The 25,000-nt window shown below is 40.2% G+C and overlaps 1 protein-coding gene across 8 annotated transcripts in view; it reads left to right on the top strand.

Annotated features, from left to right (window-relative positions):
- The window catches only part of LOC133620178 (RNA binding protein fox-1 homolog 3-like), a 1,135,173-nt gene that overhangs the window by 951,825 nt on the left and 158,348 nt on the right, over positions 1 to 25,000 (top strand). The gene's annotated exons all lie outside the window — the stretch shown is intronic.

Genomic DNA, 25,000 nt, shown 5'->3' with positions numbered 1-25,000 from the left:
TGTATTAAATCCAGGCAGATGTCGCCTAAACGTTAAAACTTGGACAAGCTGCGTAAAACATGTAGAAATATATATATATATTTACATATTTTATATATACAGTATAGTTAGATATATTATACCTATTTATTCATATATATATATATATATATATATATATATATATATATGTATGTGTGGGAAAAAAAATCACAAGACTATTTCATCTCTACAGGCCTGTTTCATGAGGGGGGGTACCCTCAATCATCAGGAGATTTTAATGGGAGCATTCGCATACCATGGTTTATATAGGGCACAGAGTGGGTGGGTACAGGCTGGCCTAGGGGCGTGGTGATTGGCTCATGTGTTACCTAGGAGGTGTTTCCGTCTATGGCGGCATGCTGTGACAATTTCGCTGCGCTTGTTGAGGGATGACAGGTCTGGACGGTAAATAATAAACAGTTTCTCTTTCAAGCATAGGTTTATATATATTATATATATATATATATATATATATGTGTATATTAGTGTTGTGCCGATACCAATATTTTGGTACCAGTACCAAAATGTATTTCGGTATTTTCTGTACTTTTCGGTACTTTTCTAAATAAAGGGGACCACAAAAAATTAAACATATGTTTATTAATGCAATTTTGTCCCTAAATAAAATAGTGAACATACTAGACAACTTGTCTTTTGGTAGTAAGTAATTGTCATATTCAAAGTCCTCATGTGTCCAGGGACATATTCCCTGAGATTATAAACATAATATACATTTTTTTAAAATGAAAAAAGATTTAGCGATGCTACAAAATTCCGATGTAATCATAGTAGTATCGACTAGACATACTCCTGTACTTGCTATCATTACAGCGGATGTTAGGTGTAGATCCACCAATGGTGTTTGTTTACATCGTAGCGTCCCGGAAGAGTTGGTGCTGCAAGAAAATCTGTGAATTTGTTCTGTAGTGTTTACGTTGTGTTGCGGTGCAAATATTCTCCCAAAATGTGTTTGTCATTGTTGTTTAGTGCGGTTTCACTATGTGTCACATGTTTATGACAGTGTTGGCGTTGTTGGCTGACCTTAGTGTGACATGTATGACTGTTGACTAAGTATGCCCTTCATTCACGTTTGTGTAGTGTGTTCAAAATTAAGACGATCATCTCAAGAATAGAGGCAGTATAGTACCGAATATGATTCATTATACCGTGCAACCCTAATAAATATATATATGTATAAATGTATAAAGATATGTTGTATATTTAACCAGACAACTAAAACTAGCAACAGTTAGCTGCAGTATTAGCATGTAACAGTAGCACACAATGACCAAATCCGCCCCCTAGTGTCCGGGAGGCGCACTGCGTTTGTCCAAGATGGAATTGGAGATCGTACATGTAAACAAAAATGGACATTTGAGTGTTCTAGTGCATGTAAACTGAAGAAAACGGTTCATGTTATGTTGATCTTTAGGTGAGGACTCTCTCACGGCGCCGCCAGCTCGTTAAAAGCGCATCAGGCGTGCACGTGCGCGGGCGAGTGCGGCGCGAGGCCATCCCTCAAAGTGCTGGGCATAATTAGAGTCGGGCTTCCAACAGAATGGTCGTGTCAGCGCAGGAAATTGTATTTTTATTTACTGTGTCGGTCGGGCCTCCTCGCGCTCGGGCCCCTCGCCGGCGTCCTGGAGGTGCTGTCGGCGCCGCCGTGATGCATCTCCTGCGTTTGCGTGGCTTGTGGCCGCGCGTTGTTCTTTATCCGCACCTGCAGTGTGTATTCCACCGCCGACTTTGCAGCCTCACACTCATCTCACAAGTGAGGAAAAGGCAACACAATGGAACGTCAGAAACTCTTTTCTTCAAAGTGTGTATTGGCGTGCACTAAAATATGTCTACTTTATTCAAACTGAATACATTATGATGTTATTATACAATATAATTATATATCATTAAAAGTAGAACAAATTAAGTCATCAGGTGTGTTATAGTATGTTGTTTTTTTAAATTATATGAGCCTGATTGTCTTTCGATGAGTCTTTTTTTTATCGATTATTAGTAAGTGATCGTCATTAAAAAGTGCAGTGGTCCTCAGACTTTTGTCACCAAGTACCACCACAATGACCGACCTTAAAATACAGTAGCATAGTAGGCCTAAATATTCATTAAAAGCGAGTAATAGTTTATTTAACAAGTATGTTTAATATTTTTAGCCACTGTAAAATTATGTATGAACAGTGATACTGTTCATACAACCAAATTCCATCAGTACCGATTCAAAATCAAACGATACTATATTCTGATACTTTTGTTTCCAGGAAATTACCAGGAAGTTTGCATTCAAATGAATGGACATATTCATAGTTATTCAAAATATTTTGCATTTTTCAAACCCAATTCCGACCTTCCACCCACACTACTCTTCCGATACATCAAAACGCAAAACATGTTTTCCCTTTCCCCAAATTCCCAGTTTTCCCGGAAATTTCTGTAATATTCTCCCCATTGACAATAAATGGCAAATATACAACCGACCGCATATCCCACATTTCTCCTCCAATTCGAACCGTTCCAAGATCCGCACACTCCAGTCACCCTGGACATTCAAGCCAACATGTCCCCGGTTCGGAAAATTCCTTGATTACCCGGAATTACCAGGGATTTCCCTCTTTCGACAACGAATGGGAAACTGACAACCGACTGCATATCCAACATTTTTTTCAACTGATTCCAACCGTTCCAACATCCACACACTCCACTCACCCTCGACATTCAAGCCAGCATGTTTCCAAGTTTGGAAAATTCCCTAATCACCCGGAATTACCAGGAAATTCCCTCTATCGACAACGAATGGGAAACATACAACCGACTGCATGTCCAGCATTTGTCAACCGGTTTGAACCGTTCTAACATCCACACACTCCACTGACCCTGGACATTCTGGCCAGCATGTTTCCCGGTTCAAAAAAATCCCTGATTACCCGGAATTATCAGGAATTTCCCTCTGTTGACCACAAATGGGAAACTGACAACCGACTGCATATCCAACATTTTTGTCAACCGATTCCAACCGTTCCAACATCCACACACTCCACTCACCCTGGACATTCAAGCCAGCATGTTTCCGGGTTCGGAAAATTCCCTGATCACCCGGAATTACCAGGAAATTCCCTCTATCAACAACGAATGGGAAACATACAACCGACTGCATGTCCGACATTTGTCAACCGATTCGAACCGTTCCAACATTCACAAACTCCACTCACTTTGAACAGTCAAATTACCATTTTCTAAATTCAAAAAAATTTCAGGAATTCCCAGAATTACATGGAATGACCAGGAATGTCCCTCTTTTGACAACGAATGGGAAACATACAACTGACTGCATATCCAACATTCGTCAACCGATTCGAACCGTTCCACAACATCCACACACTCCACTCACTTTGGACAGTCAAACTACCATTTTCCAAGTTCAAAAAAATTCCTGGAATTACCAGTATTTTCCCTCTATTGACAATGAATGGGAAATATACAACCGACTGCATATCCCACATTTCTCCTCCAATTCGAATCGTTCCAACATCCACACACTCCACTCACCCTGGACATTCAAGCCAGCATGTTTCTCGGTTCGGAAAATTCCCTGATTACCCGGAATTAACAGGAATTTCCCTCTATCGACAACGAATGGGAAACATACAACCTGTCCAAAATTTGTCAACCGAGTCGAACCGTTCCAAAATCCACAAACTCCACTCACTTTGGACAGTCAAACTACCATTTTTCAAGTTCCAAAAAATTTCAGGAATTCCCAGAATTACTATGAATTACCAGGAGTTTCCCTCTTTCGACAACGAATGGGAAACATAGAACCGACTGCATATCCAACATTCGTCAACCGATTCGAACCGTTCCAACATCCACACACTCCACTCACTTTGGACAGTCAAACTACCATTTTCCAAGTTCAAAAAAATTCCTGGAATTACCAGTATTTTCCCTCTATTGACAATGAATGGGAAATATACAACCGACTGCATATCCCACATTTCTCCTCCAATTCGAATCGTTCCAACATCCACACACTTCACTCACCCTGGACATTCAAGCCAGCATGTTTCCCGGTTCGGAAAATTCCCTGATCACCCGGAATTACCAGGAAATTCCCTCTATCGACAACGAATGGGAAACATACAACCTGTCCAAAATTTGTCAACCGAGTCGAACCGTTCCAAAATCCACAAACTCCACTCACTTTGGACAGTCAAACTACCATTTTTCAAGTTCCAAAAAATGTCAGGAATTCCCAGAATTACTATGAATTACCAGGAATTTCCCTCTTTCGACAACGAATGGGAAACATAGAACCGACTGCATATCCAACATTCGTCAACCGATTCGAACCGTTCCACAACATCCACACACTCCACTCACTTTGGACAGTCAAACTACCATTTTCCAAGTTCAAAAAAATTCCTGGAATTACCAGTATTTTCCCTCTATTGACAATGAATGGGAAATATACAACCGACTGCATATCCCACATTTCTCCTCCAATTCGAATCGTTCCAACATCCACACACTCCACTCACCCTGGACATTCAAGCCAGCATGTTTCCCGGTTCGGAAAATTCCCTGATTACCCGGAATTAACAGGAATTTCCCTCTATCGACAACGAATGGGAAACATACAACCGACTGCATGTCCAACATTTGTCAACCGATTCGAATCGTTCCAACATTCACAAACTCCACTCACTTTGAACAGTCAAATTGCCATTTTTTAAATTCAAAAAAATTTCAGGAATTCCCAGAATTACTTGGAATGACCAGGAATGTCCCTCTTTCGACAACGAATGGGAAACATACAACCGACTGCATATCCAACATTCGTCAACCGATTCGAACCGTTCCACAACATCCACACACTCCACTCACTTTGGACAGTCAAACTACCATTTTCCAAGTTCAAAAAAATTCCTGGAATTACCAGTATTTTCCCTCTATTGACAATGAATGGGAAATATACAACCGACTGCATATCCCACATTTCTCCTCCAATTCGAATCGTTCCAACATCCACACACTCCACTCACCCTGGACATTCAAGCCAGCATGTTTCCCGGTTCGGAAAATTCCCTGATTACCCGGAATTAACAGGAATTTCCCTCTATCGACAACGAATGGGAAACATACAACCGACTGCATGTCCAACATTTGTCAACCGATTCGAACCGTTCCAACATTCACAAACTCCACTCACTTTGAACAGTCAAATTGCCATTTTTTAAATTCAAAAAAATTTCAGGAATTCCCAGAATTACTTGGAATGACCAGGAATGTCCCTCTTTCGACAACGAATGGGAAACATACAACCGACTGCATATCCAACATTCTTCAACCGATTCGAACCGTTCCACAACATCTACACACTCCACTCACTTTGGAAAGTCAAACTACCATTTTCCAAGTTCAAAAAAATTCCTGGAATTACCAGTATTTTCCCTCTATTGACAATGAATGGGAAATATACAACCGACTGCATATCCCACATTTCTCCTCCAATTCGAATCGTTCCAACATCCACACACTCCACTCACCCTGGACATTCAAGCCAGCATGTTTCCCGGTTCGGAAAATTCCCTGATTACCCGGAATTAACAGGAATTTCCCTCTATCGACAACGAATGGGAAACATACAACCTGTCCAAAATTTGTCAACCGAGTCGAACCGTTCCAAAATCCACAAACTCCACTCACTTTGGACAGTCCAACTACCATTTTTCAAGTTCCAAAAAATTTCAGGAATTCCCAGAATTACTATGAATTACCAGGAATTTCCCTCTTTCGACAACGAATGGGAAACATAGAACCGACTGCATATCCAACATTCGTCAACCGATTCGAACCGTTCCAACATCCACACACTCCACTCACTTTGGACAGTCAAATTACCATTTTTCAAGTTTAAAAAGATTTCAGGAATTCACAGAATTACTATGAATTACCAGGAATGTCCTTCTTTCGACAGCGAATGGGAAACATGCAACCGACTGCATGTCCGACATTTGTCAACCGAGTCGAACCGTTCCAAAATCCACAAACTCCACTCACTTTGGACAGTCAAACTACCATTTTTCAAGTTTAAAAAAATGTCAGGAATTCCCAGAATTACAATGAATTGCAGGGAATTTCCCTCTATTGACAATGAATGAGAAATATACAACCGACAGCATACCCCACATATCTCCTCCAATTCGAACCGTTCCAACATCCACACACTCCACTCACTTTGGACAGTCAAACTACCATTTTCCAAGTTCAAAAAAATTCCTGGAATTACCAGTATTTTCCCTCTATTGACAATGAATGGGAAATATACAACCGACTGCATATCCCACATTTCTCCTCCAATTCGAATCGTTCCAACATCCACACACTCCACTCACCCTGGACATTCAAGCCAGCATGTTTCCCGGTTCGGAAAATTCCCTGATCACCCGGAATTACCAGGAAATTCCCTCTATCGACAACGAATGGGAAACATACAACCGACTGCATGTCCGACATTTGTCAACCGATTCGAACCGTTCCAACATTCACAAACTCCACTCACTTTGAACAGTCAAATTACCATTTTCTAAATTCAAAAAAATTTCAGGAATTCCCAGAATTACTTGGAATGACCAGGAATGTCCCTCTTTCGACAACGAATGGGAAACATACAACCGACTGCATATCCAACATTCGTCAACCGATTCAAACCGTTCCACAACATCCACACACTCCACTCACTTTGGACAGTCAAACTACCATTTTCCAAGTTCAAAAAAATTCCTGGATTTACCAGTATTTTCCCTCTATTGACAATGAATGGGAAATATACAACCGACTGCATATCCCACATTTCTCCTCCAATTCGAATCGTTCCAACATCCACACACTCCACTCACCCTGGACATTCAAGCCAGCATGTTTCCCGGTTCGGAAAATTCCCTGATTACCCGGAATTAACAGGAATTTCCCTCTATCGACAACGAATGGGAAACATACAACCTGTCCAAAATTTGTCAACCGAGTCGAACCGTTCCAAAATCCACAAACTCCACTCACTTTGGACAGTCAAACTACCATTTTTCAAGTTCCAAAAAATGTCAGGAATTCCCAGAATTACTATGAATTACCAGGAATTTCCCTCTTTCGACAACGAATGGGAAACATAGAACCGACTGCATATCCAACATTCGTCAACCGATTCGAACCGTTCCAACATCCACACACTCCACTCACTTTGGACAGTCAAATTACCATTTTTCAAGTTTAAAAAGATTTCAGGAATTCACAGAATTACTATGAATTACCAGGAATGTCCTTCTTTCGACAGCGAATGGGAAACATGCAACCGACTGCATGTCCGACATTTGTCAACCGAGTCGAACCGTTCCAAAATCCACAAACTCCACTCACTTTGGACAGTCAAACTACCATTTTTCAAGTTTAAAAAAAATGTCAGGAATTCCCAGAATTACAATGAATTACAGGGAATTTCCCTCTATTGACAATGAATGAGAAATATACAACCGACAGCATACCCCACATATCTCCTCCAATTCGAACCGTTCCAACATCCACACACTCCACTCAGCTGGACATTCAAGCATTTCAGTTACGCTCAAGCGTGTCGGCGGCTTGCACACAAATTCCAGTTATCAGCTCACTGTTAAATGTTACTTAAAATAAATTATGAAACTAATACCATATAAACACACGCACAAGTGCTGATGGTTGGGGTTGTTGAGGACTGGTATCTATAACCAGGTGTGAAAGGTACCCATCCCTAGTTGCAATCGCTCCTCCTCAGTAACATGTCACACACCTAATGACAGAAAGCAATAAGAATGATGAAAATAGAGACGTGCAATTTAATGAGTGCGATCGCTCCTCCACGTGATGATAAAGCATGCGAAGACAGAAATAATGTGCTCAGTTAATGTTGGGGAAGGATTTGTCAGGCAGGTGCCGGGCCTCCATCCAATTAAAGGGATTTAATTGGAGGAAAGAAATGGAGTGTGTCCACAAAGTGCTGGCTTGTCCACATTTAGTGGATTCTTTCTTTTTTCTTGTTTACCTTTCGCCAGGAGGAGCGCTTGTTTATGAAGGAGCGCTTGAATCTAATAAAGCCCGAAGGCGTTGAGCGGCGCGCTCGGCAGGCCGGTAATGCAAACAATCCAATTTGGTGTGTGAGCGCCGTGCCGGCATGTCGGAATGGGATTATTATCTGAAATGGGCCCAGCAGGTGTTGCCGTGATACAGTGTCATCTCGGAGGGGCGGGGGGGTGCTTAAACTCCCAGGGATGCTTTTAAGAGGAGCATCTAACGAGCGCGGCCCTTTAGCATCATCGCCGCTTCCTGTTGGGGGTCGTTCGTCTGCAGCGGCGTTTCCAGACCCCCTGAAGCAAATCGCCGTGTCCTCCCAGAGGGACTCACCTGCACCATGCAGGACACACACCAGACAGCCACTTCCTGTAATTGGAGCGAGCGGCGCGCACGAGTGCTGCCTCAGCGACCGCGCGTTCAAAGAGCCCGTTCGGCAGCGTCAACGTTGACGCTCCTCCCCCCGCCCCCGCCGCGCTCACCTTCTCCCTGAGATCAGCGATTTACGTGCGAGTTTTCCCAAAGCTTTCGGGAATTAGCGGCGCTCCATCACGGATAATCACGGTTAATCAGGCTCCTCGTTAAGGAGACGAGGATCACGGGTCATTAATATTGTTAATATCGTCTCCTCGTCCCCCGCCGTCCGTCTCCCGGCCCGCCTGAGGGGAGCGCAAACAAGAGTGATGGAACGATTGTGATGAATCAAAGTTATCTCTCAAATCTTGATAAGTGGAATTCAAGTCGGATTAGACGAGCTCAGAGAATCCCGCCCAGCTCGCTCCAATCAGTAGTGACGAATGGAGGACCGGGCACCTGTTCGCCATATTGGCACCCCCCCCCCCCCCCCCCCCCCCCCCCGGTGGGAGGGGTCGGTCCCGGTGGCGGGGTGGTAATGAGAGTGGCACGCGCCCTCATTTGCATATGTTTGCCATTGTCACAGCGGTCACGGAATGTCATGTCGGGAATCCTGCGTGGCGAAGTAGCGACATGGTGTCCCCGGGAGGAGCCTCCAATTAACATGACAATCAGCTGCTCCCGAGACAGGCGTCACCGTCGTTTACTCTCCCGAGTGCCGAGGTTGTTTCTTTTCTTTCCGTCAGGCTCCTCGAGAACAAAACGGACTCTTTGTTCTCATCACAAAGTTAAAGTTAAAAGTACCAATGATTGCCACACACACTATGTGTGGTGAAATGTGTCCTCTGCATTTGACCAATCCCCTTGTTCACCCCCTGGGAGGTGAGGGGAGCAGTGGGCAGCAGCGGTGGCCGCGCCCGGGAATCATTTTTGGTGATTTAACCCCCAATTCCAACCCTTGTAGCTGAGTGCCAATCAGGGAGGTAATGGGTCCCATTTTTATAGTCTTTGGTATGACTCGGCCGGGGTTTGAACTCACAACCTACCGATCTCAGGGCGGACACTCTAACCACTAGGCCACTGAGTAGGTAATATTAAAGTTTCTTACTGCCAGCTGCTAGTTGCCAACGTCCTTCGCCTAAAGCAAACCTCCGTGTCCTCCCAGAGGGACTAAAATGCTCTGCTCCGGGGCCCCGTTTCTCAGTTGTAGTCCGTCTGGGCCGCAGCGGTACTCAGTTGTAATTAGTGTTGTCCCAATACCAATGTTTTGGTACCGGTACCAAAATTATTTCGATACTTTTCGGTACAAAAAATTGCATTATTGGCTTTATTTTAACCAAAAATATTAGGGTACGTTAAACATCTGTTTCTTATTGCAAGTTTGTCCTTAAATAAAATAGTGAACATACAAGACAACTTGTCTTTTATTAGTAAGTAAGCAAAAAAAAGGCTCCTAATTTAGCTGTTGACATATGCAGTAACATATTGTGTCATTTACCATTCTATTATTTTGTCAACATTATTAAGGACAAGTGGTAGAAAATGAATTATTAATCTACTTGTTCATTTACTGTTAATATCTGCTTACTTTCTCTTTTAACATGTTTTATCTACACTTCTGTTAAAATATAATAATCACTTATTCTTCTGTTGTTTGACATTACATTAGTTTTGGATGATACCACAAATCTGGGTATCAATCCGATACCAAGTAGTTACAGGATACGGTGATGGACCGGGACTTTTCAGAGGCGGTATAGTACCGAAAATTATTCATTAGTATCACGGTACTATATTAATACCGGTATACCGTACAACCCTAGTTGTAATACACTTTTCCACCACTTCTGGCAGTAATGACAATATCAAACAAACAGAAGAAGTCTGGGGCTAAAGTCCTAAGGAAGTTTCTTTAGCGCAAAAAATATGACTAAAGTGGTGAAGCTGTATTTTCATTTGCACTTTAATTTTATTGACATTATTATTTATTTTATCACAAAATGTATTTACAAGTCTCTGCTTATGTAGTATATTTGGTTAGGACTTACTTTTCTAATCAGCCTGACCTATGCCTGAGGTTTATGTGTTAAATAAATAATAATATTTGTGATTATCACATGCTTTCATATCATTTGACAAGGTTGTAAATTGTAAGTAGGTTAGATATCAATATTGAATACCATTAAAATCAAGAGTAAGATTACTAATTTGGCGTTAATATTTGAGTGGGCCCCAGGCCCATCTGTAGTGGAAAAGTCAGGCTTACCTGCCATAATTGAAAATACGATGAGCCTACTTCTGGCCACGCCATTCTTCTTCAACTGGGTTGTCAGCGTGTCACTAATAAAAAGTCCAAATACAACTTTTTAACTTCTGATATATGTCGATCCAATACGATATCAGCAGGAATCATACATACTTAGTGGTGTGGAATGTTAGAAAAGGTTTGATCAAGTGAGTCTAACAGAGAACAATGGTAGGTGTGAGAAACACTAACCCATTTATTATTAACCGCCTGAAATGGACGTATGCTGTCTTTAAGTTGAAGTGGATTGGTAATTGTAAATATTTACACCCAGTAATTCACGATGGTAAGCTCATAACATAGGCAATAAAACGGAACAGAATGATGCGGACACGTTTGTTCCTGGATACTTTGTAATACGCTTCTGCCTTGGAGACTTTGTACGTGTGAGTGATATACAACTATAATTATTTGATACTCCTTTATATTGACAAATGTGAGGTTTGATCCTGCAATATTGTCTAATGATTATTACTTATGTCTAGCTTGTGTGCTATCGTGTGCTTAGCTGTTGCGTGGCTGCTAGCACTTAGTAGCCTAGCATGTTTACCTTTTTGTAAATGACTTTACTAAAATAGAAGAAATGTTCTTCTTGGAGGACATTTAGATGGACTGGACAGGACTGTTTGTATCGGACATGATATCACACATTTTACATGCAAGCTGATCATTTTCATCTTGTTTTTTGATGATGTCTGACAAATAAAAATTAAAATTAAACTATTAATACGTTTAAGAAATATAGATAATAGTTTATTAATTAGTTAAAGTAATTAGTAGAAGTAATATTTGTCACTCTATTAAAACGTCACAATATGTTAAATGAACAAAAATGGTAACAAAATACCATATTTTCATGCACTATAGAATGCACCGACTAAAGTTTAGGGAAAACATTTTTTTTCCATAAATTAGCCGCAGGGGACATATACGTCGTGAAATCAGTTATTTACACAGAAAGGTTTTGTAAATGTATATTTACATACTTTAATTGTGGTCTGATCAAACATAGCAGAAGTCATCGTCATGGACCCACGAGCTGCGCAAACTAGCTCTCCAATCAGCTAAACAGACTCAATAACTCCACGGTGACGTTTTGGTGAATTTACTGAGGAATTTGTGAAAATGGAACAATACAAACAAAATGCCATTGTAAGTTAATAATACTAACACAGACATTCTTAAATGTGTTAGCATATTAGCTATTGCTAACGTAAAAATATGCATAAAAACACTCCTAGAGACATCACACATTGGGACGATTTAATAAGCATGCCTTGTTTTAGTTACATTGTAAAACTTACAAACATTACTTGGAGTGACGAATAAAGAATCCATCGGAGTGAAAAAGCTGTGGAAGGCTACTTCTACTTCCGGTTGAAAGCACCAAAATGAAAGGACACAGTGAGAGAACTTGTCCAAAAGATGGCGCAATAGCACAAACAGTAACACACCTTTTCAGTGCATTTGCTTGTTTTGTTTTTTTAAACTATTTGCATTATAGCCGTCAGTGAAGAAATATCCATAAATTAGCTGCACAGTTTTATAAGCCGCAGTGTAGGAAAAAAAAATAGTGGTTTATAGTTCAGAATTTACGGTAAGCTTTGTAAATAAACTACATTACCTGACAGGCGGCCATTTGAGGAAAATCATGGGATGGTCACATTTAGGAGAGGAGAGTCCACCCAAATTATTTTGTTCTAAGGCTGTCTAAAATGAAGAGGGGTGACTAGAACTGTAGTTTAACCATTTATTGTCCAAAACAGTAATAAGTACAACATAATATAACACTAGCGCTGTGAGGGAACGAACCAAGTGATGTAAAGGTCGAAGCAATCTCCAAAACGGTCGCACGCCTCTCATACTTCTGTCCACCTAGATTGCGGCGCCTTGTCAGGAATCGAAACTGAAAGTTGACTTTTCAAAGTTATTGTTGTGTAAAAGAGTGCATCGAGACTAAATCAAGCTTAAAGATTTCTAGAAAATATTTCAACAGTGTTGGCCATGGCTTCCTATGAGATATACAACCATGTTGGAACTAATAATAATAATAATAATAATAATAATAGTAATAATAGTTTTTGGAGACAGTGTGTCCCTTATAATTAGTCCCGCACGTAAAAATGTGTTACGCAACACAAGATCAATCAATCAATCAATCAAAGTTTATTTTTATAGCCCTAAATCACGAGTGTCTCAAAGGGCTGCACAAGCCACAATGACATCCTCGACTCAGATCCCACATCAGGGCAAGAAAATCTCAACCCAATGGGATGACGATGAGAAACCCCGAAGGGGACCCCTGCAATGGACGGTGCAATGGACGTGGAGTGGATCGAGTTAATAGTGTGAGAGTCCAGTCCATAGTGGATCTAACATAATAGTGTGAGAGTCCAGTCCATTGTGGATCTAACATAATAGTGAGAGTCCAGTTCATAGTGGATCTAACATAATAGTGAGAGTCCAGTCCATAGTGGATCCAACATAATAATGAGAATCTAGTCCATAGTGGATTTAACATAATAGTGTGAGAGTCCAGTCCATAGTGGATCTAACATAATAGTGTGAGAGTCCAGTCCATAGTGGATCTAACATAATAATGAGAATCCAGTCCATAGTGGATCTAACATAATAGTGTGAGAGTCCAGTCCATTGTGGAACTAACATAATAGTGAGAGTCCAGTCCATAGTGGATCTAACATAATAGTGAGAGTCCAGTCCATAGTGGATCCAACATAATAATGAGAATCTAGTCCATAGTGGATTTAACATAATAGTGTGAGAGTCCAGTCCATAGTGGATCTAACATAATAGTGTGAGAGTCCAGTCCATAGTGGATCTAACATAATGGTGTGAGAGTCCAGTCCATAGTGGATCTAACATAATGGTGTGAGAGTCCAGTCCATAGTGGATCTAACATAATAGTGTGAGAGTCCAGTCCATTGTGGATCTAACATAATAGTGAGAGTCCAGTTCATAGTGGATCTAACATAATAGTGAGAGTCCAGTCCATAGTGGATCCAACATAATAATGAGAATCTAGTCCATAGTGGATTTAACATAATAGTGTGAGAGTCCAGTCCATAGTGGATCTAACATAATAGTGTGAGAGTCCAGTCCATAGTGGATCTAACATAATAATGAGAATCCAGTCCATAGTGGATCTAACATAATAGTGTGAGAGTCCAGTCCATTGTGGAACTAACATAATAGTGAGAGTCCAGTCCATAGTGGATCTAACATAATAGTGAGAGTCCAGTCCATAGTGGATCCAACATAATAATGAGAATCTAGTCCATAGTGGATTTAACATAATAGTGAGAGAGTCCAGTCCATAGTGGATCTAACATAATAGTGTGAGAGTCCAGTCCATAGTGGATCTAACATAATAATGAGAATCCAGTCCATAGTGGATCTAACATAATGGTGTGAGAGTCCAGTCCATAGTGGATCTAACATAATAGTGAGAGTCCAGTTCATAGTGGATCTAACATAATAGTGAGAGTCCAGTCCATAGTGGATCCAACATAATAATGAGAATCTAGTCCATAGTGGATTTAACATAATAGTGTGAGAGTCCAGTCCATAGTGGATCTAACATAATAGTGTGAGAGTCCAGTCCATAGTGGATCTAACATAATAATGAGAATCCAGTCCATAGTGGATCTAACATAATAGTGTGAGAGTCCAGTCCATTGTGGAACTAACATAATAGTGAGAGTCCAGTCCATAGTGGATCTAACATAATAGTGAGAGTCCAGTCCATAGTGGATCTAACATAATAATGAGAATCTAGTCCATAGTGGATTTAACATAATAGTGTGAGAGTCCAGTCCATAGTGGATCTAACATAATAGTGTGAGAGTCCAGTCCATAGTGGATCTAACATAATAGTGTGAGAGTCCAGTCCATAGTGGATCTAACATAATAGTGTGAGAGTCCAGTCCATAGTGGATCTAACATAATGGTGTGAGAGTCCAGTCCATAGTGGATCTAACATAATGGTGTGAGAGTCCAGTCCATAGTGGATCTAACATAATAGTGAGAGTCCAGTCCATAGTGGATCTAACATAATAGTGAGAGTCCAGTCCATAGTGGGGCCAGCAGGAGATCATCTTGAGTGTAGACATGTCAGCAGCGCAGAGATGTCCCCAACTGATGCACAGATGAGTGGTCCACCCTGGGTCCCGACTTTGGACAGCTAGCGCCTCATCTGTGGTCACCAAATTTGTGCCCCCCCCCCTCTCCATGAGGGAGAGGCGGGCAGAGCAGAAAAGAGACGGCAGATCAACTGGTCTAAAAGAGGGTCTATTTAAAGGCTAGAGTATACAAATGAGTTTTAAGATGGGACTTAAATGCTTCTGCTGAGACAAGAGACAATCATCTGCTGTCGCGGTCCAGTCGAGTGGAGTGGAGGTCCCATGTCGTGTTTGCCGTGAGCGGGCGCCTTCATTACGTGTCGTGCGGGTTCAAAGTGATCCGGTCTTTATTAAGCGGCGTCTCGGCGTGAGCATCCGCGGGCCAAGTAATGAACAAATCATCAAGGGACCGGAGAAAATGAACCCTCTTTCCAATAGCTCTCAGTCCAAGGGCCCGGCGTGCAAATAAGCGCTTGCCATAACGAGGACAAATCAGGTTAGAGGGGACAGAACGCGTGTGACACGTGGAAACGATTAAGCCCCTCGGAAAAGGGCGGCGGGAGCTCAAATTGCCTGAAAGACGGCCGGCGTTTCTTCTCATGAATTGATTTTTCCACAAATGAGGTGGGAAATGGAAAGACGGGACTTTTCCAGGCAGGAAAGGCGAGACCAAACAATAACGGGCTCCTCCCCCCGAGCACCAAGAGGCTGCGGCGGCGCCGTGAATTTGCATCAAATTGGGTTTCTTTTCGCCGCTTCTCCTCCCGCCGGGCTGTAATTGGCGGGCGTGGGGGGAGGGGCGGCCGCCAAAGGTGTTCTGTTGTTGTTTACCAGCCGAGCCTCCGCTCACCTTGGAGCGGCGGCGCTCGTAATTAGCCGCGGCCGACGAGTCGCGGGAAGAGCACGCGGTCCGCCTAATTAGACGGACCAGACGGTTTATTTCTGCGCCTCGGACAAAATGAACACGGCTCGCTGGAGGAAATCATCCCGGGCCGACCGCTCGCCCGCGTCTCCACGCCGCACGGCTACAATTAGCCGCGCAAAACAAAGGCGCTTTTCTGCGGGCGTCTGTTTCGCTTGTGTTGCGTCAACCGCTTCTCTGCGCGGCAGGTTGGTTGAAACAACATCAGGCCTGACGTTAAACACAACTCCCCTCCAATGATGACATCATTTCTAAGAATGGTGTTTACAGGTAGGCGTGCACAAAAAAAAAAATTTTTTTTTGACTCATCCATTATTAGTGTCAAAAAATAAATTAAAAAATGGCGATTCTTACTTTTCTTAATTAATATAAAAAAATAAAAACATTTAATCTGTCCTGTTCAGCCTCTCAGGCAAATCATATTGTTGATGTAGATCAGGGGTGTCAAACTCATTTTAAATCGGGGGCCACATGGAGAAAAATCTCCTCCCAAATGGGCCGGACTGGTATGATAACTTAAAAATAAAGACAACTTCAGATTGTTTTCTTTGTTTAAAAATAGAACAAGTACATTCTGAAATTGTACAAATCATAATGTTGTTGAGGTTTTTTTTTACACTTATATGTTGCGGTTAATAGTATTCTATCTTTATTTGTCATTATTTATATTTTCTGAATAAATTATGTGATAATGTTCATCAGTCAACTCATTGGTGTCAATTTTCAATCTATCAAGATAAAACAATTAGGTACCACTTTAGTATGGGGAACATATTCACCATTAATTAGTTGCTTATTAACATGCAAATTAGTAACATATTGGCTCTTAACTAGTCAATATTAAGTACTTATTAATGCCTTAGTCTGCATGGCCTTATTATACAACCAGTAATTATTGCTTATTAGTAACCCTAACCCTTATATGTTCCCCTAGTGTCCAAATAACTCTCACTTTAGTATGGGGAACATTTTTGTCATGATCTGTGGTCTTCTAGATCATGTTTTGTTTAGTTATGTTCTGTTACTTTTGGACTTCATTAGTTCCTGTTTTTGTGCACCCCTGTGTGTTTTAGTTTCCATGACGACTGATTAGTTTCACCTGTCTCATGTGTTTGACTCACGCACCTGTTTTAATCAGAGACTATTATTTAAGCCTGTTTTGCCAGTTAGTCGTCCTGGCGACATTACTCTGATATTCTGTATCATGCTCTGTGCTGACTTTTTTTCATGCGATTGTTCCCTTCATGCCATGCCACGTAAGTTTTGCTTATTCAAGCCACAGTTTAGTGAGTTTTTTTGTTTCATGTCCATAGTTCTGCCTAAGTGTTAGTTTTTTGTTTTTTTTGTCTTCACCTTGTGCGCCCTTTTGTTTGTCCCTCATTGAGTTTGAATAATTAAATCATATTTTTACCTGCAAGCCTTGTCCGGTCAAGTCCGTTTGCATCCCGGGAAAATAATCCTCGCAGTAAGCTGCGTAAGAATCCACGTTATGACAATTTTATGTTAATAAGCAACTAATTAATGGTGAATATGTTCCCCATACTAAAGTGTTACCGACTTAATTTAGAGTTATTTGGACACTAGGGGAACATATAAGGGTTAGGGTGAGGGTAAGAAAGTTATGTTACTTATGTTAATAGGCAACTAATTAATGGTGAATATGTTCCCCATACTAAAGTGTTACCAAAAATAATATCAAAATCAAATTACAGTATGTTATTTATGTAGTTTGATCATCATGTGATTTATTTTGTACATATGTAGCATCATCTACAAAGATACAAATAATTGCTATTGTGACATCTAGTGGACACATTTAGAACAGCTTTTTTTTTTCATTCAAAAATTTCAGGTTAATTTTTCTACTTAGCAAACTCATCCCGCGGGCCGGATAAAACCTGTTCGCGGGCCTGATCCGGCCCTTGAACCTTACGTTTGACACCTGTGGTGTAAATGATCTATATCTGCTGTACAGACTTTAGAAAAAAAAAAGTGTTGGTTACTTCTCTTACTTTGTTAAATGCTTGGGTAGTATTTTATTGAACAAAACCTGTTTTCTTTTTTAAGTTTCTGTTTGTCTATTTTATGGAGGACTGTAGTTAATCATATAAGTGGCACCCAATGTTATTAAAAAAAAAAGAATAGATTTTGAATAGAGAATCGAATCGTGAGGTGCCCAAACATTCACAGCCCTATCATCCATCCATCCATCCATCTTCTTCCGTTTACCTGAGGTCGGGTCGCGGGGGCAGCAGCCTAAGCAGAGAAGCCACAGTACCTTGAATTTTTTTTTTTACAGGTACTCAAAGTAATATATGTTGTTACTCGACATATGATACAGTAAACATTTTTAAAAGAGGTAGCATGCTCTTTTAGCATGTTAAAATTCTAACAGGTATACACCTCAATGTCATATATTTTGGTATTTCACTAATGCTAACTGTTAGAATTGTTAGCATATTAGCTTAGTACTGTTAGCATGCTAGCATTGAAAAAAAATTTTGCAGGTACTCAAATATATATTGTTACTCAATGCATGTTAGTTACAACTTTAACATGCTAACATTAGCATGCTATCTCTTAAGTAATTTTACAGGTATACACCTCAATGTCATATTTGTTGGTATTTCACTAATGCTAACTGTTAGAATTGTTAGCATATTAGCTTAGTACTGTTAGCATGCTAGCATTGAAATTTTTTTTTGCAGGTACTCAAATATATATTGTTACTCAATGCATGTTAGTTACAACTTTAACATGCTAACATTAGCATGCTATCTCTTAAGTAATTTTACAGGTATACACCTCAATGTCATATTTGTTGGTATTTCACTAATGATAACTGTTAGAATTGTTAGCATATTAGCTTAGTACTGTTAGCATGCTAGCATTGAATTTTTTTTTTTGCAGGTACTCAAATATATATTGTTACTCAATGCATGTTAGTTACAATTTTAACATGCTAACATTAGCATGCTATCTCTTAAGCAATTTTACAGGTATACACCTCAGTGTCATATTTGTTGGTATTTCACTAATGCTAACCGTTAGAATTGTTAGCATATTAGCTTAGTACTGTTAGCATGCTAGCATTTAAAACATTTTTTGCAGGTATTCAAATATATATTGTTACTCAATGCATGTTAGTTACAATTTTAACATGCTAACATTAGCATGCTATCTCTTAAGCAATTTTACAGGTATACACCTCAGTGTCCTATTTGTTGGTATTTATGCTAACTGTTAGAATTGGTAGCATTTTAGCTTAGTACTGTTAGCATGCTAGCATTTAAAACGTTTTATTTCCAAGTACTCAAAGCAATATATATTGTTACTCGACGCATATTTGTTTTTATTCATCCTGATTCTAAATCGATTCATAACCTATTTTGTTTTGCTTTTTTTAAGGAATCAATTTTTCGAAAATATATTTTTAGGCTATATTTATGCAACAAGAAGGAGCTTTTCTAACCTGTAACCTTTCATTTGAATTATTATACCAAATAATACATTGTAAGAATCGGTTGGAATCAAGAATCGATTCTGAATCGAATAGTCACCACAGGAATCATAATCAGATGGACACACACACACAGAAATGACAATGAGCATTATTACACTACAAATGGAGCAATACAAATACTAATATAAATATCACTATTGATCATGAATAATAACAATAATTACCTCTATTATCAACAATACAATTGTTCAAGTGCAACAATACATATACGAAATGATAACTTGAACTACAAGAGAAAGCAGATACATGCCACCATGTATCTGGAAGAAAGAGAAGCCAACTATGTTAACCTTGTAGATTGTTATGGTAACAATAGGCGCAACCAAACATGGTAGCTGTTACGTGATTGGTTGTTAGTGTGTCCCTCCCATTGCTCAGTGACACTTCCTGTTCAGCTGTGTTCCCAGCTGAACGACTCTTGTTTCATAACTTGTGTTTTCTTCCGAACAAAATTTTTTAATATATATTGAATATATTATATTGATATTATGTGTCTATTGCGATATACAAACCCCGTTTCCATATGAGTTGGGAAATTGTGTTAGATGTAAATATAAACGGAATACAATGATTTGCAAATCCTTTTCAACCCATATTCAATTGAATGCACTACAAAGACAAGATATTTGATGTTCAAACTCATAAACTTTTTTTTTTTTTTTGCAAATAATAATTAACTTAGAATTTCATGGCTGCAACACATGCCAAAGTAGTTGGGAAAGGGCATGTTCACCACTGTGTTACATGGCCTTTCCTTTTAACAACACTCAGTAAACGTTTGGGAACTGAGGAGACACATTTGTTAAGCTTCTCAGGTGGAATTCTTTCCCATTCTTGCTTGATGTACAGCTTAAGTTGTTCAACAGTCCCCGCGGGGGTCTCCGTTGTGGTATTTTAGGCTTCATAATGCGCCACACATTTTCAATGGGAGACAGGTCTGGACTACAGGCAGGTCAGTCTAGTACCCGCACTCTTTTACTATGAAGCCACGTTGATGTAACACGTGGCTTGGCATTGTCTTGCTGAAATAAGCAGGGGCGTCCACGGTAACGTTGCTTGGATGGCAACATATGTTGCTCCAAAAGCTGTATGTACCTTTCAGCATTAATGGCGCCTTCACAGATGTGTAAGTTACCCATGTCTTGGGCACTAATACACCCCCATACCATCACAGATGCTGGCTTTTCAACTTTGCGCCTATAACAATCCGGATGGTTCTTTTCCTCTTTGGTCCGGAGGACACGACGTCCACAGTTTCCAAAAACAATTTGAAATGTGGACTCATCAGACCACAGAACACTTTTCCACTTTGTATCAGTCCATCTTAGATGAGCTCAGGCCCAGCGAAGCCGACGGCGTTTCTGGGTGTTGTTGATAAACGGTTTTCGCCTTGCATAGGAGAGTTTTAACTTGCACTTACAGATGTAGCGACCAACTGTAGTTACTGACAGTGGGTTTCTGAAGTTTTCCTGAGCCCATGTGGTGATATCCTTTACACACTGATGTTGCTTGTTGATGCAGTACAGCCTGAGGGATCGAAGGTCACGGGCTTAGCTGCTTACGTGCAGTGAACCCGTTGATGATATTACGTACCGTAGATGGTGTAATCCTTAAATTCCTTGCAATAGCTGGTAGAGAAAGGTTTTCTTAAACTGTTAAACAATTTGCTCACTCATTTGTTGACTAAGTGGTGACCCTCGTCCCATCCTTGTTGGTGAATGACTGAGCATTTCATGGAATCTACTTTTATACCCAATCATGGCACCCACCTGTTCCCAATTTGCCTGTTCACCTGTGGGATGTTCCAAATAAGTGTTTGATGAGCATTCCTCAACTTTATCAGTATTTATTGCCACCTTTCCCAACTTCTTTGTCACGTGTTGCTGGCATCAAATTCTAAAGTTAATGATTATTTGCAACAACAAAAAATGTTTATCAGTTTGAACATCAAATATGTTGTCTTTGTAGCATATTCAACTGCATATGGGTTGAAAATGATTTGCAAATCATTGTATTCCATTTATATTTACATCTAACACAATTTCCCAACTCATATGGAAACGGGGTTTGTATATTGATATCATTTTAATCGGCCCAGCCCTAAGTTATTCTACACAAAAACAAACAATTAGCAATTAATTAAATTGTGACGCCAGCGCTGGAGAGAGAGGAGAACTGATTTGTTTGAACAATCTCCAAAGTGGTCGCCCGCCTCTCATGCTTTTGTCCATCTTGCCTCGAAACCGAAAGTTGACTCGGCGTATGTTCTTCTCCACTCTGGAGATGATGAAAGAGGGTGAGCTGGTGCGTGTATCTCTTCTCGCAGAAGGAAGGTTAAAGGAGTGATTCCTGGAGCCTTCTATTGAATATTCCTCTGGCAGGGGCGATCCAAATGCCGTTGGTTATCTGCGCATTACTCCCAAATGAATGGATATGTTGGGAAATGGCTGGCAGATTAGTTCTCCGCAGCAAAAACGACATGAAGGGAAGCTGTTAGTGAGATTTTCTGTCATCCGCACGCTGAGTCTGGTAGGACTCCATGCAATCTGCCGCCGCACTTCCCGCAAAGAAGCTTTGCTGAGGAACGATCCGGACCGTGAGTAACCGAGCCGAGCCATAAAGCTGCCCACTCCATCAGCGCCGCGGCGCAGATTGATCAGCACGCTCCCATTTGAGTGATTTCCCTCCGGATCCAAAGCGGCGCAATTAGTCGCCCGCTGTATTTCGCCTGGGCGCTGACCCGCTGCAGCACGCAGCACTCTGCCAATATGACTTCCTCCTAAGAGCTTCTCTATTTGCACAGCTCGGCTCCTCTTGGCCTCGCGACGCCGCTAAAGAGGATCACGGATCGCTGGCGGCCGGCCAAGCGCTCGCACCTGCCGAGATAGACGAGGCCTTAGCGCCCGTCATACTCGCTCTCTGAATGCGGCGAGTTGCTCTGAGGCGGCGGCGGCGGCGAGCTCAGCTGACCTCTGAGGCCGCTCGCACTTAGAACAAAAAGTCCACTCCAGAAGTCATCTTCTTAAGTGACGATTGGCAATCCTATTTGACAGGAAGGAGCAGGATCGATTATAGTTACTCTCGCTGTGGAGGTCAGGTTTAGGCAGCGGGGCCCCTCCCTAGTAGGGCCCCGTCGTCTGTGTGTGGGGGTCTTGTTTGGTATGAATAATAGGGATGTCAAAATCATTGTTCGAATCAATCGTGATTCTTCTTTGCAACGATTCTTAATCCATTAAAAAAATATATATATATATATATATATATATATATGTATATATATATATATATATATATATATATATATATATATATATATATATATATATATATATATATATATATATATATATACCGTATTTTTCGGACTATAAGTCGCAGTTTTTTTCATAGTTTGGCCGGGCTCCATTGCGACTTATATATGTTTTTTTCCTTTTTTATTATGCATTTTCGGCAGGTGCGACTTATACTCCGGTGTGACTTATACTCCGAAAAATACGGTATTTTGTTTTTTTAATCGAAAAAAAATAAAATATGTATATATATATATATATTTTGTTTTTGTTTTTTTAATCGAGTAAAAAAAAAAAAAAAAAAAAAATATATATATATATATATATATATACAGTGTATATATCCATCCATCCATCCATTTTCTACCGCTTATTCCCTTTGGGGTCGCGGGGGGCGCTGGAGCCTATCTCAGCTACAATCGGGCGGAAGGCGGGGTACACCCTGGACAAGTTGCCACCTCATCGCAGGGCCAACACAGATAGACAGACAACATTCACACTCACATTCACACACTAGGGCCAATTTAGTGTTGCCAATCAACTTATCCCCAGGTGCATGTCTTTGGAGGTGGGGGGAAGCCGGAGTACCCGGAGGGAACCCACGCAGTCACGGGGAGAACATGCAAACTCCACACAGAAAGATCCCGAGCCCGGGATTGAACCCAAGACTACTCAGGACCTTCGTATTGTGAGGCAGATGCACTAACCCCTCTGCCACCGTGAAGCCCCAGTGTATATATATATATATATATATATATATATATATATATATATATATATATATATATATATATATATATATATATATATATATATATATATATATATATATTTTTTTTTTTTAATTGATTAAAAAAAAATATATATATATATATTTTATTTTATTTATTTTTTTTAATCTGTCCTGTCCAGCCACTCAGACAAATCATATAGTTGATGTAGATGATCATATCTGCTGTACATATTTACTTTACAAAATAAGTGTTGGGTACTTCTCTTGTTGCCTTATTTGTATTTGACTTTATTAAATGTTTGGGTACAATTTTATTCAACAAAACCATTTTTCTTTAAGTAACATAGAAATGTTTTATCTTTTTTACGGAGGAATGTAGTTAATCATAGAACTGGCGCCCAATGTTGTTAAAAAAAGTATTGATTTTGAATCGAGAATCGGTTTAAATCAAATCGTTACCCCATGAATCGAATTGACTCGTGTTGTGCCCAAAGATTCACAGTGTGAAATGTCAATTCATTTAATGTTGTGGTGCTTCAGATTAGAGATATGACGTTTGTGAAGGGGACGAGTCTTTGGATCGGCTCTTTCGAGTTAGCGATACGAACGATACGATTCCCGGTTGTGAGCTGTCAAAACTTTTTGACTCTGAGGCCGCATTGGTCTAATGAAATTTGGTCGAGGACCGAAAGCCGACCGCATGTAAAGTAACTATACTATATATACAGTACAGGCCAACAGTTTGGACACACCTTCTCATTCAATGCGTTTTCTTTATTTTCATGACTATTTACATTGTAGATTGTCATTGAAGGCATCAAAACTAGGAATGAACACATGTGGAGTTATTTACTTAACAAAAAAAAGGTGAAATAACTGAAAATGTTTTATATTCGAGTTTCTTCAAAATAGCCACCCTTTGCTCTGATTACGGTTTCGCACACTCTTGGCATTTTCTTGATGACCTTCAAGAGGTAGTCACCTGAAAGAGTTTTTTTACTTCACAGGTGTGCTTGAAGCTCATCGAGAGAATAACAAGAGTGTGCAAAGCAGTAATCAGAGCAAAGGGTGGCTATTTTGAAGAAACTAGAATATAAAACATGTTTTCAGGTATTTCACCTTTTTTTGTTAAGTATATAACTCCACGTGTGTTCATTCATAGTTTTGATGTCTTCAGTGACAATCTACAATGTCATGAAAATGAAGAAAACACATTAAATGAGGAGGTGTGTCCAAACATTTGCCTTGTACTGTGTATACATATTATGCATATGTGTATGTAAATATGTATATGCATGTATGTATATGTGTATGTATATATACATATATATGGAATTTTTTTTTGCACCATGACTAGGGAAGGTTGTTTGCCTTTGTCAGTAAATGCTGCGCATACATCCATTGACCTAAATTACTCACTTGACGACGATATATCAGCATCAAATTTATCACACTATTAAAATTAATGCAATCTCCCTGTAGCTAAAATTCTTGATTAAACTCATGACATCTCACGGACCAAATTAAGGACATCACCCCTGTTCTAAAGGGTATTATTTGAAGCGTACACACACCAGGTATGGTCCTTTAATTTTGTACTCACA

This window comes from Nerophis lumbriciformis, linkage group LG24 (genome assembly GCF_033978685.3).
Source record: "Nerophis lumbriciformis linkage group LG24, RoL_Nlum_v2.1, whole genome shotgun sequence".
NCBI classification, from domain to species: domain Eukaryota; kingdom Metazoa; phylum Chordata; class Actinopteri; order Syngnathiformes; family Syngnathidae; genus Nerophis; species Nerophis lumbriciformis.
Note: the sequence above shows the minus strand (reverse complement) of the source record. Positions and strands in the feature narration are given on the sequence as shown.